The sequence below is a fragment of the Mobula hypostoma genome, chromosome 1, assembly GCF_963921235.1.
Source record: "Mobula hypostoma chromosome 1, sMobHyp1.1, whole genome shotgun sequence".
NCBI classification, from domain to species: domain Eukaryota; kingdom Metazoa; phylum Chordata; class Chondrichthyes; order Myliobatiformes; family Myliobatidae; genus Mobula; species Mobula hypostoma.
The window spans coordinates 177624277-177642313 of NC_086097.1; positions in this window are offsets into that span (position 1 = coordinate 177624277).

The following is an 18037-nucleotide window of genomic DNA, read 5'->3' on the forward strand; positions in this document are numbered from 1 at the left end:
TAAAAGGGGGACAAAATTGAAAAGACTGACAAATACAGGACTGAAGGTGTTATCTGAGGGCACGCAGTATACAAAATAAGATGATTTTGTAGATCAGCAGGTAAAATGTTGCGGGTAACACAGCATCATGGTTGAAACATGATTCTAGCTGGGAGCTTAATATCGAAGAACACGCAATTTATCAAAGAACAGGCAGGTGGGCAGAGGAGGCGGAGTGGTTCTGATGGTAAAAAGTGAAATCAAACCTTTACAAAGAGCAGAAGATGTAGAATCCTTGTGCATAGAATTAAGACACTGCAAGGGTAGGAAGACCCTGATGGGAGTTACTTACAGGGCTCTAAACAGTAGCCAGGATGTGGTCTACAATTGGCATCCGTTAGTCTCGTGAGACCATGGATTTTCACCTTGGAAGGTTTCCAGGGCACAAGCCTGGGCAAGGTTGTATGGAAGACCAGCAGTTGCCCATGCTGCAAGTCTCCCCTCTCCACACCACCGATGTTGTCCAAGGGAAGGGCACTAGGGCCGATACAGCTTGGCACCGGTGTCATTGCAGAGCAATTTGTGGTTAAGTTGCCTTGCTCAAGGACACACATGCTGCCTCAGCTGAGGCTCAAACTAGCGACCTCCAGATCACTAGACCGCAAATTACAGTGGGCGATAGAAAAAGTATGTCAAAAAGCCAATGTTATGTTAGTCATGAGGATTTCAATATTGAATTGAATTGACTGTATAACTTATATCCTTCATACACATGAGGAGTAAAAATCTTTACATTACATCTCCATCAAAATATGCAATGTGCAATTTATAGTAATTTATAATAAATGGTATGTACAACAGGACAGTCAATATAACATAGAAATACAATTGTGAGAGCATGAATTAAGCAGTCTGGTGGCCTGGTGGAAGAAGCTGTCCCAGAGCCTGTTGGTCCTGGCTTTTATGCTGCAGTACCATTTCCCTAATGGGACCAGCTGGAGCAGTTTGTGGTTGGGGTGATTCGGGTCCCCAGTGATCCTTCGGGCCCTTTTTACACACCTGTCTTTGTGAATACCCTGAACAGTGGAAGTTCACATCTACAGATGCGCTGGGCTGTCCGCACCACTCTCTGCAGAGTCCTATGATTGAGGGAAGTACAGTTCCCATACCAGACAGTGATGCAGCCAGTCAGGATGCTCTGAATTGAGCCCCTGTAGAAAGTTTTTAGGAATAGTAATATGTAGATAGATTGGGAAAATCAAGTTGATAATGGTTCCGAAGAGAGAGTGTTTGTGGAATGCCTCCAAGATGGGTTTTTGGAGCAGTTTGTTATTGAGCCTACTAGGGGATCAACAATTCTGAATTGTGTGTTGTGTATTGAACCAGATAAGATTAGTGAATTCAAGCTCATGGAACCATTAGGAAACAATGAGCATCATATGTTAGGATTCATACTGCAACTTGAGAGAGAGAAACTAAAGTCTGATGTATCAGTATTACAGTGGAGTAAGGGGGATTAGAGACGTATGACAGAACAGCTGCCAAAGTTGGTTGGAAGAGGACATCAGCAGAGATGACAGCAGAGCAGCAGTGGCTGGAGTTTCTAGGAGCCATTCGGAAAGCACAGGATAGATACATCTCAAAGAAGAGGAAGTATTCTAAAACAGTATGATGCAACTATAACTGACAAGGGAAACCAAAGCCAACATGTAAGCAAAAGAGAGGGCATACAATAGAACAAAATTTAATGGGAAGTTAGAGGATTGGGATTTTTTATGAAAAAACAACAGAAGGCAACAAAACAACACTGGGAGAAAAGATTAAATGTAAAGGGAAGCTAGCCAATAATATAAAAGAAGATACAGAAAGTGCTTTCAGATATGTAAAGAGTAAAAGAGAGTGAAGAGTAGAGATTGGACTACTGGAAAATGACGCTGGAGAGATAGGTACAGGGACAAGGAAATGGTGGACAAACTGAATAAGTATTTTGCATCAGCCTTCACTGTGGAAGACTCTGGTAGTGTGCCGGAAATTTGAGAGTGTCAAGTTGGGCCTGATGAACTTCACCCCAGGCGCCTAAAGGAGGTAGCTGAAAAGATTGTGGAGGCATTAGCAAAGATCTTTCAAGAATCAATATGTTCTGGCATGGTTGCGGAGGAATGGAAAATTGCAAGTGTCACTCCATTCTTCAAGGGAGGGAAGTAGAAGAAAGGAAATTATAGGCCAGTTAGCCTGACCTCAGTGGTTGAAAAGATGATTTCCTTAAGGGAAATCTGGTTGAATTCTTTGAAAAAATAACAAACAGGACAGAGAAAGGAGAATTGGTGAATATTGTATACTGTACTGGGATTTTCAGAAGGTCTTTGACAAAGTGATGCACATGAGGCTGTTTAACAAGATAAGAACCCAAGGTATGACAGCATGCGTAGAATATTGGCTTTTTGGTAGGAGGCAAAGAGTGGAAATAACGGGATCCCTTTTGGATTGGCTGCTGGTAACTAGTGGTGTTCCACAATGTTCTGTGTTAGGACCGCTTTTTACGTTGTATGTCAACAATCTGGATAATAAATCTGATGGCTTTGTGGCCAAGTCTGTGGACAATACAAAGATAAGTGGAGAGGCAGGTAGTGTTGAGGAAGCAGAGAGGCTGCGGACATAGATTAGGAGAAAGGGAAAAGAGGTGGCAGGTGGAATACAGTATTATGAAGTGTATGATCGTGCACTTTGTTAGAAGGAACAAAAGCATAAACTATTTTCTAAATGGGGAGAAAATTAAATACTCTAAGGTGCAAAGGGATTTAGGAGTCCTTGTGCAGGATTCTCTAAAGGTTAATTTGCAAGTTGGATTGATGGTGAAGAAGGCAAATGCAATGTCAGCTTTCATTTCAAGGGGACAAGAAAGTAATTGCTGGATGTAATGCTGAGGCTGTATAAAGCACTGGTCAGGCCCCACTTAGAATATTGCCAGCAGTTTTGAATTGAATTGAATTACTATATTTCTTACATCCTTCACATACATGAGGAGTAAAAATCTTTATGTTACGTCTCTGTCTAAATGTGCAATGTGCAATCATAGTAATGTATAATAATTTATAATAAATAGAACAGTCAATGTAACATAAAATGTACTCAAATCAGCGTGAGTTAATCAGTCTGATGGCCTGGTGGAAGAAGCTGTCCCGCAGTCTGTTGGTCCTGGCTCTTATGCCACGGTGCCGTTTCCCGGATGGTAGCAGCTGGAATAGATTGTGGTTGGGGTGACTCGGGTCCCCAATGATCCTTTCGGCCCTTTTCTCACACCTATCTTTGTAAATGTTGTGAATCATGGGAAGTTCACAACTACAGATGCACTGTGCTGTCCACCCCACCCTCTGCAGAGTCCTGCGATACAGTTCCCATACCAGGCATTGATGCAGCCTGCCAGGATGCTCTCGATTTTGGCCCCTTATTTAAGAAAGGATGTGCTGACATTGCAGAGGGATGAGAGGAGTTTCACAAGAATGATTCAGGAATGAATGAGTGAACATATTGAAGACTCTGGGCTTGTATTTGGTGGAATTTAGAAGAATGGGGGGGGGGGAAATCTTATTGAAACCTATTGAATGTTGAAAGGCCTAGATAGACTGGATGTGAAAAGGATGTTTCCTTTGGTGGTGGAGTCTAGGACCAGAGGGCACAGCCTAAAATAGGGGGACGTCCATTTAGGGCAGATGTGAGGAGGAACTTCTGTAGTCAACGGGTGGTGAATCTGTGGAACTTGTTGCCTCAGGTGGCTGTGGAGGCCAGGGCACTGGGTGCATTTAAACCAGAAGATGATAGGTTCTTAATAGTTAGGATATGAAAGTTTATGGGAAAAAGGCAGGAGAATGGGGTTGAGAGGAAAATTGATCAGCCATGATGAAGTAGCATAGCAGACTCCAAGGGCCCAATAGCCTAATTCTGCTTCTATGTCTTGTGGTCTAATGTTGTGAGAGTCTCTGCTTCCATCACCCCCTCAGGCAGTGCATTCAGATTCCAATCACCTACTGGATGAAAAAGTTCTTCTTCAAATCACTTCAAATTGTCTCCTCTTCACCTTAACCAATGCCACCTAATACACTTCTGCCATGGAGAAAACTTTCTTATTATCTGATACCTCTTATATCCTCTTCATACACCTCCATCCCGACCCTTCTTCAGCCTTCTCCACTCCATGGAAAAATGTAGCCTATCCAGTCCTTCCTCAATATTAATTCTCCTTCTAAATACACACATGAGGCTACATAACAAGATAAGAGCCCATGGAATTACAGGAAAGTTACATACTTGGATAGAGCGTTGGCTGATTGGCAGGAAACAGAGAGTGGGAATAAAGGGATCCTATTCTGGTTGGCTGCCGGTTACCAGTGGAGTTCCACAGGGGTCCGTGTTGGGGCCGCTTCTTTTTACATTGTACATCAATGATCTGGATTATGGAATAGATGGTTTTGTGGCTAAGTTTGCTGACGATACGAAGATAGGTGGAGGGGCCGGTAGTGCTGAGGAAACAGAGAGTCTGCGGAGAGACTTGGATAGATTGGAAGAATGGGCAAAGAGGTGGCAAATGAAATGCAATGTTGGAAAGCGTATGGTTATGCACTTTGGCAGAAGAAATAAACGGGCAGACTATTATTTAAATGGGGAGAGAATTCAAAGTTCTGAGATGCAATGGGACTTGGGAGTCCTTGTACAGGATACCCTTAAGGTTAACCTCCAGGCTGAGTTGGTGGTGAAGAAGGCAAATGCAATGTTGGCATTCATTTCTAGAGGAATAGAGTATAGGAGCAGGGATGTGATGTTGAGGCTCTATAAGGCGCTGGTGAGACCTTACTTGGAGTACTGTGGGCAGTTTTGGTCTCCTTATTTAAGAAAGGATGTGCTAACATTGGAGAGGGTACAGAGAAGATTCACTAGAATGATTCTGGGAATGAGAGGGTTAACAAATGAGGAACTTTTGTCCGCTCTTGGACTGTATTCCTTGGAGTTTAGAAGAATGAGGGGAGACCTCATAGAAACATTTCGAAAGTTGAAAGGCATGGACAGAGTGGATGTGGCAAAGTTGTTTCCCATGATGGGGGAGTCTAGTACGAGAGGGCATGACTTAAGGATTGAAGGGCGCCCATTCAGAACAGAAATGCAAAGAAATTTTTTTAGCCAGAGGATGGTGAATCTATGGAATTTGTTGCCACGGGCAGCAGTGGAGGCCAAGTCATTGGGTGTATTTAAGGCAGAGATTGATAGGTATCTGAGTAGCCAAGGCATCAAAGGTTATGGTGAGAAGGTGGGGAAGTGGGACTAAATGGGAGAATGGATCAGCTCATGATAAAATGGCGGAGCAGACTCAATGGGCCAAATGGCTGACTTCTCCTTTGTCTTATGGTCTAAATACTGTCATCTAGAGGGTGGTGAATCACTTGGACTATTTGTGGAGACTAGATCACTGGAGATATTTAAAGATCTGGGGGATTGAGAGTTGTGGGGAACAGGCACAAAAGATGCTCGGAACAGAGCAGCTATGGTCATAGACAATAGTGTGACAGGTTTGAGTGACCTGTTCCTGTTCTTGTATTCTTGTATTCTCTGCAGCTTAATCACACACTTGTTGACCTAGTTTTCCGGTTTTGATGATCTTCAGTATTGGTTTACTATCGACCCGTAGTATTGGTTTACTATTGACCTTTAGTACTGGTTTATTATTGTCACATGTACTCAGCTGCAGTGAAAAGCTTTTGTTCACATACTATGTAGGCAGATTATTCTATACATAAGTACATCAAAGTAATTCAGAAGAAAATAGAATATAGCACATTGGGACTCTGACAGGATCAGAGCTGAGCGAGTAGAGTTCAACCGGGAAAAGTGTGAAGTGATTCATTTTGGAAGGTTGAATCTGAAGGCAAATTCAGGGTTAATGGTAGGATTTTTGACAGTGTAGAAGAACAGAGGGATCTTAGGGTCCATGTCCATAGATCCCTTAAAGTTGCTGCTAAAGTTCAAAGGTTAATTTATTATCAAAGCATGCAGCTCTGAAATTCTTCAATTCTCCGGGTGGCCATGAAACCAAGAAAGAAAAGAAAGACAGCACAATCATCAAACCCTAAATCCCACCTCCCCACAAAAAAACAAACATAAATAGAACAGGCACATTGACCTCCAAATCCCCCTCCCCACATAAAAAAAACTGAGAAGCTCAGGTGAAAAAATACAGAATCTCAAAACTGAAAAAAGACTGGGAAAAAGTCTATAGTCCAAGCCCACATCCAAAACCAGTAAAAGCCTGGGCAACACTCTCCTGCACAGTGGCAACTCTCCCCTCTCCGATACAGAGCAACCATTTGAAAGGCAAGCAGCCGGCGCTCACCCTCTGCATTTGCTTCGGTGCCTCAATCTCCCTCGTCGCTTGAATCAGCAAACAATGGAAGCTTTACTCGGTGAAATGGAACCAAATGTTGGCTTGCAGCCTGCCTGTTATGAAACTTGTGCACGCTGCCTCCTGGAATCCTCAGAGACTGCAGAGAGCTGGAACACTCAAGCGATCTCCAAACTTGTGCACTCACCTTGATGTTTCAATTACCATCATCGCTTTAATCAGCAAATAGCAGAAGCTATAATCGGCAAAATGGGATCAAAGAGGAAAGATTGGTTTCCATGTTATACTGAGCTCTATCCATAACTCTGCCATTTTTTTGCAATCACGTGCAGAGCAGTTGCCATACCAAGCTGTGATTCATCTGGATATGATGCTTTCTAAGGTGTATCTGTGAAACATCTATTGTCTCTCCTGATTAGATTTCAGTCTTAGTTAGGAAAACATTGCTAGTATTGTTTCTCCTGATTAAGTCAAGAGGATAAACAAAGAGTACTAGTTAGGAATTTAAACTATAGATAAGCATCTTGAACCCTGGACAGTTTTTTTCTGCAGTTCTATTAAGCAATTACAGTGCTGGGTCTGAACAGTAAATACTCATTGCATTGCAGGCCATCCTATACCTGAATTAGATATGCTATCTTCAGAAAACATAACTGGAACTTCTATTGTGCCTTAGTCATCCTCAAGGTATCCCATTGTGGTTCATGAGGCAAGGGTCATACTGAGATCAGTTGGTGAAGTGGTTGTGGAATTATAAATGGATTTCAACTCAAATAATGCATTTGAGGCAATGCATTTTTACAGTCACACCACAGTAGGATCTATACAGTGAATAGCGGGGCAGCAACAAGTGTTGTGGAACAGAGGGCCCAGCACATTCGTGCAACTAATTAGGAAGAAAGCACAGCAACACCTCTTAGGAGTTTGTGAACATTAGACATGACATATAAAACTTTGGCAAACTTCTGTAGCTACATTGTGGAGAGTATATTGACTGGCTGCATCACAGCACATCTACATGAAGCATTGTCACAGGAAAGCAGCATCCATCATCAGGGACCTCCACCACCCAGGACATGCTGTCTTCGCACTGCTGCCATCAGGAAGAAGATACAAAAGCCTCAGGACTTACACCACCAGGTTCAGGAAATTATTACCCCTCAACCATCAGCTCTTGAACCAAAGGGGATAATTCACTCAACTTCACTTGCCCCATCATTGAAATGTTCCCACAACCTATGGACTCACTTTCCTAGATTCATCATCTCATGTTCATGATATTTATTGATTATTTATTTATTATTATTTCTTCCTTTTTGTATTTGCACAGTTTGTTGTCTTTTGTATACTGGTTGAACACCCAAATTGCTGCAGACTTTCACTGATTCTGTTATGAATTCATTGAGTATGTCCTCAAGAAGATGAATCTCAGGATTGTATATGGTAACATAATAAATTTACTTTGAACTTAGAACTTTCAGTACAAGTGAACAGGGTGGCCACATAGGTAGACAGGGTGGTGAAGAAGATCCTTTGCATCCTGGCCTTTATCAGTCAGTGGATCGAGTTTAGGAGTAAGGACATTATGTTGCAATTATACGTGTTGTAGGAGAGGCCACACTTGGAGCATTGTGTACAGCTTTGTTTACACTGTCAGAAAAACGACATTGTCGAGCTAGAGAGGGGTCAGAAGAGATCTACAAGGATGCTGCCTGGACCAGAAGGCCTTAGAGACTGGCTATGTCGGACCTTTAGCCTGGAGAGTAGGAGATTGAGAGTTGACTGAATATAAGTTTATAAAATCATGACAGGTATGGATAAGGCAGGAAGTTGCAATCTTTCCCTCAGGACCGCAGTGTCCAAAAATAGAGGGCACAGATGCAACATAGGAGAGGAGATTTAAAAGAGACCGGAGAGGTAACTTCTTATACAGATGATGCTGAGAACCTGGAATGAGCTGCTAGAGGAAGTGGTCATTTTGGGAGCAAATGCAACTTTTAAGACATACTTGGCCAGGTACATGGAAAGAGTGGTTTGGAGGGTTATGGGCCGAACACAGGTAGCTAGAGCTTGCAGTAAGGATGCTGTTATTGGCATAGACCAGTTGGGCCAAAGAGATTGTTGCTGTGCTATATCACTGGACATTCTGCCCATTGACCAACTCCACAAGTTCCATTCACCGCCCTCCTCCACAGTCCCATGGATCGCACTTACTTGGAAAGATGATCATTACTGTAAGAAATGCTGCAGGCATTTGGAGCACAGCACAATCCCACAAATCAGGATGAGGAGACTGATGAGATTTAATGATTGTAGTGATGTCGAGGAAGGGGTATATTCTTTCTAGGACATAAAAGGGAACTGGACACGGAAATATTTGCAGATGCTGGAAACTGGAGTAACACACAGAGTGCTAGAGGAACTCAGCAGGTCAGACAGCATCTGTGGAGGGAAATGGACAGCTGCTGTTTTGGGTCAAGACCCTTCATCTGGACTGAAAGTGTAGAGAGGAGATAGCCAGTATAAAGAGGTGATGGGGGAGGTGGAACAGGAACTGGCAGGTGGTAGGAGGATCCAGCTCAGAAGGGGTGGAAGGCAGATGGAGGGGGGAGAGTGGGAATAGTCACAGAGGCTGGGGTTGTGATTTGGAGCTGACAAAGGGCTGCAGATCTGCAGATGGTGGGAACATAGAAGAGAAAGGTGGAGTTTGGTACAAAATAAAGGAGGTAGGTAGGGCATAGGGGAACAGTGAGGGAGAAAGTGTGCGATGGGCAGATGGTGGGGGTTGGAGAGGGGAAAGAAACAGTATGATGGGATCTGGCTTGGATGTAGGAGGATCTGGATGGATCAGAAGGAGATTGAAAAGGGACAGATGGGGAGCAGAAATTTTCATTTCATTTCAAAGGGAACTCCTCTGTTCTTCCCTGGCATCATAATCATGTGTTCTTCTAAGGGAGCATGACATCCTTCCTATATCTGGGTGGCCAAAACTGCACACAGTTCTCTAGTGCGTTCTCAACAACATCTTGTGCAGTTGTGACATGGCATCCCCATTCCTGTTCTCAATGTCCTGAGCAAGTGAACGCTGTGTGTGTCAATCACATTCCTCACTCTCTAACATGTTAAACAAAGTGAAATGAAAGTACAGTTCGGTAATAACTTCTGGAAAATTCTTCCTGTCCAGACCATCACCATTTCAAGGATTCTAGATTATCAGAGTTTCACTTCTATTCCACAGTTTTTCACTTCTCTGTAATATCCCTAAATATCTGCCCCTCAATATTTCTCCCCCTCATCAGTAACTTTTGAACCTACCCAGTAATGTATACCCTACTTCCTACCTCTAACTCCCCTGGGACAGCCTATCTCACCAGCACCGTAATCTCTTCAATAATTCCAGCAACTCCTCCTCCTTCCTTTAATCCCTCTGCCCCTCATGAGCACCAAATTTATGAGAAAACTAGGCTAAACCATCTCAGTACTTCCAGCAATTCCTGTTCAACTTCCAAGTCACCAGACAGATTATCACTGACTGAAAAGTCAATGTCAAGTTTATTGTCAAATGCACAGCTACATGTTTGCTCAGGTGTAATGAGAAACATGTGCAGCTGCATCACAGGCTCAGAGCATCAGATACACAGTATTCACAAGAGAAACATAAATTAAATATAAATTCAAAGTACATTTATTATCAAAGTATGTATAGGTTATACAACCTTGAGATTCGTCTCCTTACAGTCAGCCACAAAACAAGAAACCCCAAAAGAACCCTTTTAAAAAAAAGGCAAATACCTAACGTGCAGAGAGAGAGAAAAAACAAATCATGCAAGCAATAAATGTAATCAAACGGCATTTAGAATGAAAGTGCCTCCTCAGACTCGAAGCCCAGAGCAGCCCCAGCCTCAGCCTGAGTTCAGCACATAGAGGAGTAAACATCGCAGAGCCCGCAGACGCAAAGCTCGGAGCTGTCTCACAGCCTCAGCTTCAGTTCAGTTCAATTATACATAACTGATACCAGAAAGAGTTCAATTAGAACAAAAACAAAAGCACAGTTCATTTTATTGGTTATAGAGTAGTGTGCTGTTTTGTTTAGTTTTCAATCCCATAGTCAGTATAAGCATTCTGTTTCATCCCTGTTGCCTCAGAGATGAGATGCTTTAATGTATAAGCAATGAACAAAATCAAGAAACCTTTCAGAAAGTAAATCACATAAAATTAAGTGTATGTGAACAGAGCCATATGAAATTTATTGAACTGGGCTTTCGAACCAGTTTTCTGTTTGTGTGTGTGTTGGTGAATATGTGTGCTTATGTGTGTATGTGTGGGTGGGTGAGTGTGTGTGTGTATGTGTGTTTGAGTGTCTATCTGTGCTTGTGTGGATGTGCATGTATGTATATAACTGATTCTGTGTGCGTGCGTGTGTGGGTGAGTATGTGTGTTTGTGTGTGTGTGTGTATGTGTGTTTGAGTGTCTGTGTTTGTGTAGATGTGCATGTATGTATATGACTGATTCTGTGTGAGTGTGTGTGTGTGTTTGTGTAGATGTGCATGTATGTATATGACTGATTCTGTGTGAGTGTGTCTGTGTGTAGATGACTGATTCTGTGTGAGTGTGTGTGTGTTTGTGTGTGTATATGACTGATTCTGTGTGTGAGTGTGTGTGAGTATGTGTGTGTGTGTATATATGACTGATTCTGTGTGAGTGTGTGTGTGTGTGTGTGTGTATATGACTGATTCTGTGTGAGTGTGTGTGTGTGTGTGTGTGTAGATGACTGATTCTGTGTGAGTGTGTGTGTGTTTGTGTGGATGACTGATTCTGTGTGTGTGTGTGTGTTTGTGTGGATGTGCATGTATGTATATGACTGATTCTGTGTGTGTGTGTGTGTGTGTTTGTGTGGATGTGCATGTATGTATATGACTGATTCTGTGTGAGTGTGTGTGTTTCCCAGCTGTTGAATGTGCACTGTTCACTAATGCCAGCTGCTGGTTTCAGTGAATGCAATCATACGTGTCTCTGAAAGATTTCTGGCTCTGTTCTCAGGGAGCTGACAACTTGTCAAGGTCCTGCACTTGATCTCAGCAGCTGAAGTAGGCATAAGCGTGTGTTGGCCCTCACCACTCACTTCCCAGAGAACAAGTTCAGTGGAATTAATCTCAGGAATCGCTCATTAAGGAACAGAATGAACCTTCAGGAGGAGGTACTGCCTCTTTGCTCTTCATTGGATAACCACAAGCTTTGGTGACTGACTCACGTATTTTACTGCTACGTCCCTATACAAAGGGATCTGGGAATACAGGTCCTTAATTCATTGAAAGTGGTGTCACATGTAGAAGGGTCGTAAAGAAAGCTTTTGGCACCTTGGCCTTCATAAATTATAAGTATTGAGGACAGGATTTGGGATGTTATGTCGAAGTAAAATGTTGATGAGGCCTAATTTGGAGCATTGTGAGCACCTACCTAGAAGGAAGATGTAAGTCAGGTTGAAAGAGTACAGGGAATATTTACAAGGATGTTGCTGGGTCTGGATGACCTGAGTTATAAGGAAAGATTGAATGTTAGGACTTTATTCCTTGGAATGTAGAACACTAAGGGGAGGTTTGATAGAGCGCTCAAAATTATGAGGGGTATAGCGTAAATGCAATCAGGCTTTTTTCACTGAGGTTGAGTGGGACTACAACTAGAGGTCATGGGTTATGGGTGAAAGGTGAAAAGTTTAAGGAGAACACGAGGGGAAACTTCTTCATTCAGAGGGCTGTGAGAGTGTGAAATGAGCAGCCAGCACAAGTTTTGCATGTGAGCTCGATTTCAACATTTGAGAGAAGTTCGGATAAGTACATGGATAGTAGGGGTATGGAGGGCTATGGTCCAGGTTCAGGTTGATGAGACTAAGCAGTTTAATTGGTTTGGCATTGAACAGGTGGACTGAAAGGCCTGTTTCTGTGCTGTACTTCTCTACACAAGACACTGTCAATCACATTCCTCTAAACTACACCTCACCGATAATTTCCTTAATGCCTGACCTCCAGAGTTGTCTGTGTGAAGTTTGCACATTCTCCGTGTGACCGTTCCAGGTGCTTCGACCATATATGTTTCCCCAGGTGCTCCAGTTTCATCCTACATCCCAAAGGTGGGTGGGATAGTGGCTATGTTTTCAAAAGTGGGGAGTCTAGCACAAGAGGTCACAACCTTAGAATTAATAGACAACCCTTTAGAGCAGAGATGTGAAGGACTTTCTTTAGCATGAGGTTGATGATCCTGTGGTTTCACTGCCACAGACAGCTGTGGAAGCCAAGTCATTGGGTATATTAGTAAGGGCAGCAAAGGTTATGGGGAGAAGGAAGAAAAATAGAGTTGAGAGGAGGCCTAGCTGGATCATCTACTCAGCACTTCTGACTGAAGATTGTTGCAAATGCCTCAGCCTTATCTTTTGCACAGGTGTGCTGGGCTCCTCTATCATTGAGGATGGGAAAATTTGTGGAGCCTCCTCCTCCGGTGAGTTGTTTGATGGTCCACCACCATTTACGGCTGGATGTGCTTAGAACTTACATCTGATCCGTTGGTTGTGGGACCATTTAGCTCTGCCTATTACTATCACAAAGTACATTCTGTGCCCTTGCCACGCTTAATGCCTCCTCCAAGTGCTGCTCGACATGGAGAAGTACTGATTCCTCAGTGGAGGGAGGACAGTACATGGTAATCAGCAGAAAGTTTCCTTGCCCATGTTTAACCTGGTGCGATGAGACTTCATGAGGTCCAGAGTCGATGTTGAGAGTGGGCAGGACAAATTCCTGTCTACTGTATACCTATGTGCCACCACCCTTGCTAGATCTGTACTGCCGGTGAGACAGTACATACTCAGGAATGGCGATGGTGGAGTCCAGAATATTAACTTAAGGTATGATTCTGTCAGTACAACTATGTCACGCTGTTGCTTGACTAGTCTATGAGACAGCTCTCCCAACTTTGGCACAAGTCACCAGATGTTAATATGGAGGACTTTGTAGGGTTCAACAGGGCTAGTTTTGCCATTTTCATTTCCAGTGCCTAGGTCAATGCCGGGTTGTCTGTCGGGGTTCATTCCTTCATTGATACAACTGGATGGCTTGCTAGGCCATTTCAGAGGGCATTTAAGAGTCAACCACATTGCTGTGGGTCTGGAGTCACATATAGCCCAGACCAGCTAAGTACGGCAGGATTCCTCCCCTAAAGGACATTAGTGAACCAGATGGATTTTTACAACAATCGACAAGGTTTCATTGTCATCAGATATTTTTACTGAACTCAAATTCACCATCTGCCATGGTGGGATTCAAACGCATGTCCCCAGTGTATAATTGGGTCTCTGGATTATTGATCCAATGATAATTACCACTACGCAAAATCTCCCCTTTGCTGGGCTGAATGGTTTTCAACGTTGAAAGATATTATTATTCAGTTCCTCTAATTGGCAGAGACAAAATGAGGCACTTTCCACAAGTCATAGTTTTACAGAACAGAAACAGGTCTAACTCATCCAGGCCAACCAAGGTACCTATCTGAGCTAGTTCCATTTGTCAATTACAACTTGAAGCAGTCTTGGAAACTCTGGGATAAGGGATCAGCCAGTTGCTACGTGACTGTCAGACCTGAAAAGCAGAGCAGACATCAAGAAAATTATCAGTGAAATTATCAGGTATCAAGAAAATTTCCTTATAAGGGCAATATACAAACATAAATGCACATTGGTGCTGTTGGTTGCTTGTGTGTAAGTGCAGAGTTGTTCTGCAATGTTGAGAGTTTGCTTCAAGATTTTCTCCTCCAACAGAAATTATGAAACATGAGTTCTTAAATCTCCTTCCTTCCTGCCTTCTTTCTTTCCTCTTTTCTATTTTTGTGGAGGTCACATTGTTGCAAGATGAAAGTCCACAAAATTTATATGAGGATAGATACCTCTTTGGATGCAAAATTAAAGACCAAAGATTTGTAATCTTCGGCACACTTGCCTCACAGCTCTGCACATCGCAGAAACCAGCCTCCCCTCCATGGAACATAAGAACATAAGAAATAGGAGCAGGAGTAGGCCATCTGGCCCGTCGAGCCTGCTCTGCCATTCAATGAGATCATGGTTGATCTAGTCATGGACTCATCTCCCCCATAACCCTTAATTCCCCTTCTATGCAAAAATCTATCCAATCTTGTCTGAAATATGTGGTACTCTGAAAACTGTGGTAGCCTCCAGTGCTTCATTGGGCAGAGAATTCCACAGATTCACCACTCTCTGGGAAAAGTAGTTCTGCCTCATCTCCATCCTAAATCTACTCCCCCAAATCTTGAGGCTATGTTCCCTAGTTCTAGTCTCATCTACCAGTGGAAACAATTTTCCTGACTCTATCCTATCTAACCCTTTCATAATTTTATATGTTTCTATGAGATCTCTTCTCATTCTTCTGAATTCCAGCGAGTACAGTCCCAGGCAACTCAATCTGTCCTCATAGTCTAACCCCCTCATCTCTGGAATCAAACTGGTGAACCTTCTCTACACCGCCTCCAAAGCCAGTATACCCTTCCTCAAGTAAAGAAAAGTAACTAGGACTGAGCAACGACCTTGACGGACATCACAGCTTGGTGCCATCTTGAGCAGATGGTACACTGTTCTTCCGTATCATTTATTGAGAAGGTGCAGACATGACAAGGAACACCAACACTTATTGTCTGTCCTTAATTGCCCGTGAACTGAGGAAGTTGTTAAAGGTTAAATACTTTGTTTAATATTAGCTGTGTCAGGTAAGTATGCTAGTGAATTAGATGGGTTTTACAGCAATACAAGAGTCAAAATTATTCAAGTTGCTTAAATGCTCCAGAAGGATTTGAACTCACATGTCTAGATCACTAATCAAGGCTTTGGATGCTAGTCCAGTAACTTAACCACTGTTCTATCATTCCCCCGATTGCGACTCAACACTGTGATTGCCTCTGATGCGCCCTGTCAAACCTCGCAGCTATCAAAACTGTTCACCATCATTTTGTCATGGGCAGCTTGAGCTGGGCAGCAAATGCTGAGGCACAAGAGATTCTGCAGATGCTGGATCCTAAATAGGGTTTGCATTTTGACAGATGCATTTGAAACCTTAAACCAACAGTGCCCTAATATCATAGATGCAAGAGATTCTGCTAAAGCTGGAAAACTTAGGCAATGCACACGAAATGCTGGAGGAGCTCAGCAAGTCAGGCAGTACCTATGGAGGGAAATAATCAGTTGGTGTATTGGACTGCATCTTTCATCAATCCTGACTCAGTTCTGATGACGGGTCTTGGGCCAGAATGTCAACTGTTCACTTCCCTCCACAGTTGCTGCCTGAACTGTTAAGTTCCTCCAGCATTTTGTGTGCTTTGCTGAAGATTTCCAGCATTTTCTGTGTGTTATAGAAACTGCTGGTCTTGCCCATAACATTTACATACCAAAACGTGAATAAAAATAAATGCAGAGTGAGCTGATTCCTTCCATCGTGTGAACTGACAAAATAATTAATAAGAACTCTGATAAATAAGTCTCCTGACAGCAGGAACCAAAATAATCACCTCCCTATCCCAACTCCCTTATCAAGAAGAAAAATAATTTTATTGGCTCTGTGAAACGACTTTTACTTCTAGGACACAAAATAAATCTTTTTGACAGATATTAATGTAGAGAAGGATGTATCATTGTCGGTGACAACCAATGACAGCTTAAAATATTTGCTTGGCTTTCTCCTCTGCCAAAGGACAGTGAGAGATATTTTAAACATTAGCCTGTAGCATTCTATTGAAGAATCCATGACCTTCCATGTATCTACTTTAAACAGATACAAAACAGGCCCTTCTGCCCACTGTGCTGTACTATTTTATGTTCTATGTTGCCAATGTAAACTGCATATCCTGGCTGCAGTGTCCCTTACTCTCCATGAATCCCTGATCCATAAAACCATAAGCCATGGGGGTGGAATTAGGCCATTCAGCCTACTGAGTCTGCTCTACCATCCGATCTTGGCTTAGTTACTTTCCCTCTCAACCCTAGTCTCCCACCTGCTCCCCATAATCTTTGAAACAAGTACTAATTAAGAATCTCCACTTTAAATACTGTATACCCAATGACTTGGCTCCACAGCAATGAATTCCACAGATTCAACACCCTCTGGCTAAAGAAATTTTTCTTTATTTCTCTTGTAAAGAGACATCCTCAGGGTAGAGGGGCGCCAGTACAGAACAGAGATGAGATGAGGAGCCAGTACAGAACAGAGATGAGGAGGAATTTCTTTTTACCGAGAGGTAATGTTGCAGTTATATAGGACCCTGGTCAGACCCCACTTGGAGTACTGTGCTCAATTCTGGTCACCTCACTACAGGAAGGACGTGGAAACCACAGAAAGGGTGCAGAGGAGATTTACAAGGATGTTGCCTGGATTGTGGAGCATGCCTTATGAGAATAGGTTGAGTGAACTCGGCCTTTTCTCCTTGGAGTGACGGAGGGTGAGAGGTGACCTGATAGAGGTGTATAAGATAATGAGAGGCATTGATCGTGTGGATAGTCAGAGGCTTCCTCCCAGGGCTGAGATGGCTAGCACGAGAGGGCATAGTTTTAAGGTGCTTGGAAGTAGGTACAGAGGAGATGTCAGGAGTAAGTTTTTTATGCAGAGAGTGGTGAGTGCGTGGAATGGGCTGCCGGCCGTGGCGGTGGAGGCGAAAAAGATAGGGTCTTTTAAGAGACTCCTGGATGGCTACATGGAGCTTAGAAAAATAGAGGGCTATGGGTAAAGCCTAGGTAGTTCTAAGGTAGGGACATGTTCGTCACCACTTTGTGGGCCAAAGGGCCTATATTGTGCTGTATGTTTTCTATGTTTCTATGTTTCTAAGTAGCTGTGGAGTACAAGCCATCCTTCTTCAAGAAGCGTACAATGCTCCTTCAGTTGACATCTTCTGGATAGATCATGAAACCATATAGTTCACTTCCTTTATGTCTTTTACATTTGTTTTTTTTCATCTTGAATGTGATTCTGGAACGGTTGGAGCCTGTGATTTGCAGTTTGGAGATTATTTGGGTATTTCAGTCCCCGAGAGGATTCTGGGCAGCAGAGGCAGAGTACACAAACCTCGTGGCGAGAAGGCTGCGAGTCGATGTATGACTCCGTTTCACTGATTAAAGCTTCCATTGTTTGCTGATTTAAGCGATGACGGAGATTGAAATACCGACTGCCTGCCTTTAGATCGCTGAGGGTTCGCTCTGCTACGGAGAGGGAGAATATGCCCAGGTCTTCTGCATTTTGGATGTGGACTTGGACTGTGGATTTTGTTTTTAGTCTTATGGTTTTTTTGTATTCTTATTTTTCGCCCAATATTTCTCATTCTTGTTGTGTGCAGGAAAGGGGGATTTGAAGGTTGATGTACCTGTTCTGTTTTTGTTCATTTTTTTGTGCAGGGAGAAGGGATTTGGGGGTTGATAATTGTGCTGGCCTACTTTTCTTTCTTGGTTTCGTGGTTATCTGGAGAAGAAGAATTTCAGAGTCATGTATTTTGAGAATAAATGAAACTTTAAACCTTTGAAGCTGCTCACAGTATTTCAAAAGTTGTCTGACTGATGCCTTGTAAAGGCTCAGCATTACATCTTTGCTTTTATATTACTAGCGACTGAGTTTTTTGATGAGGTGATTGAGCCTT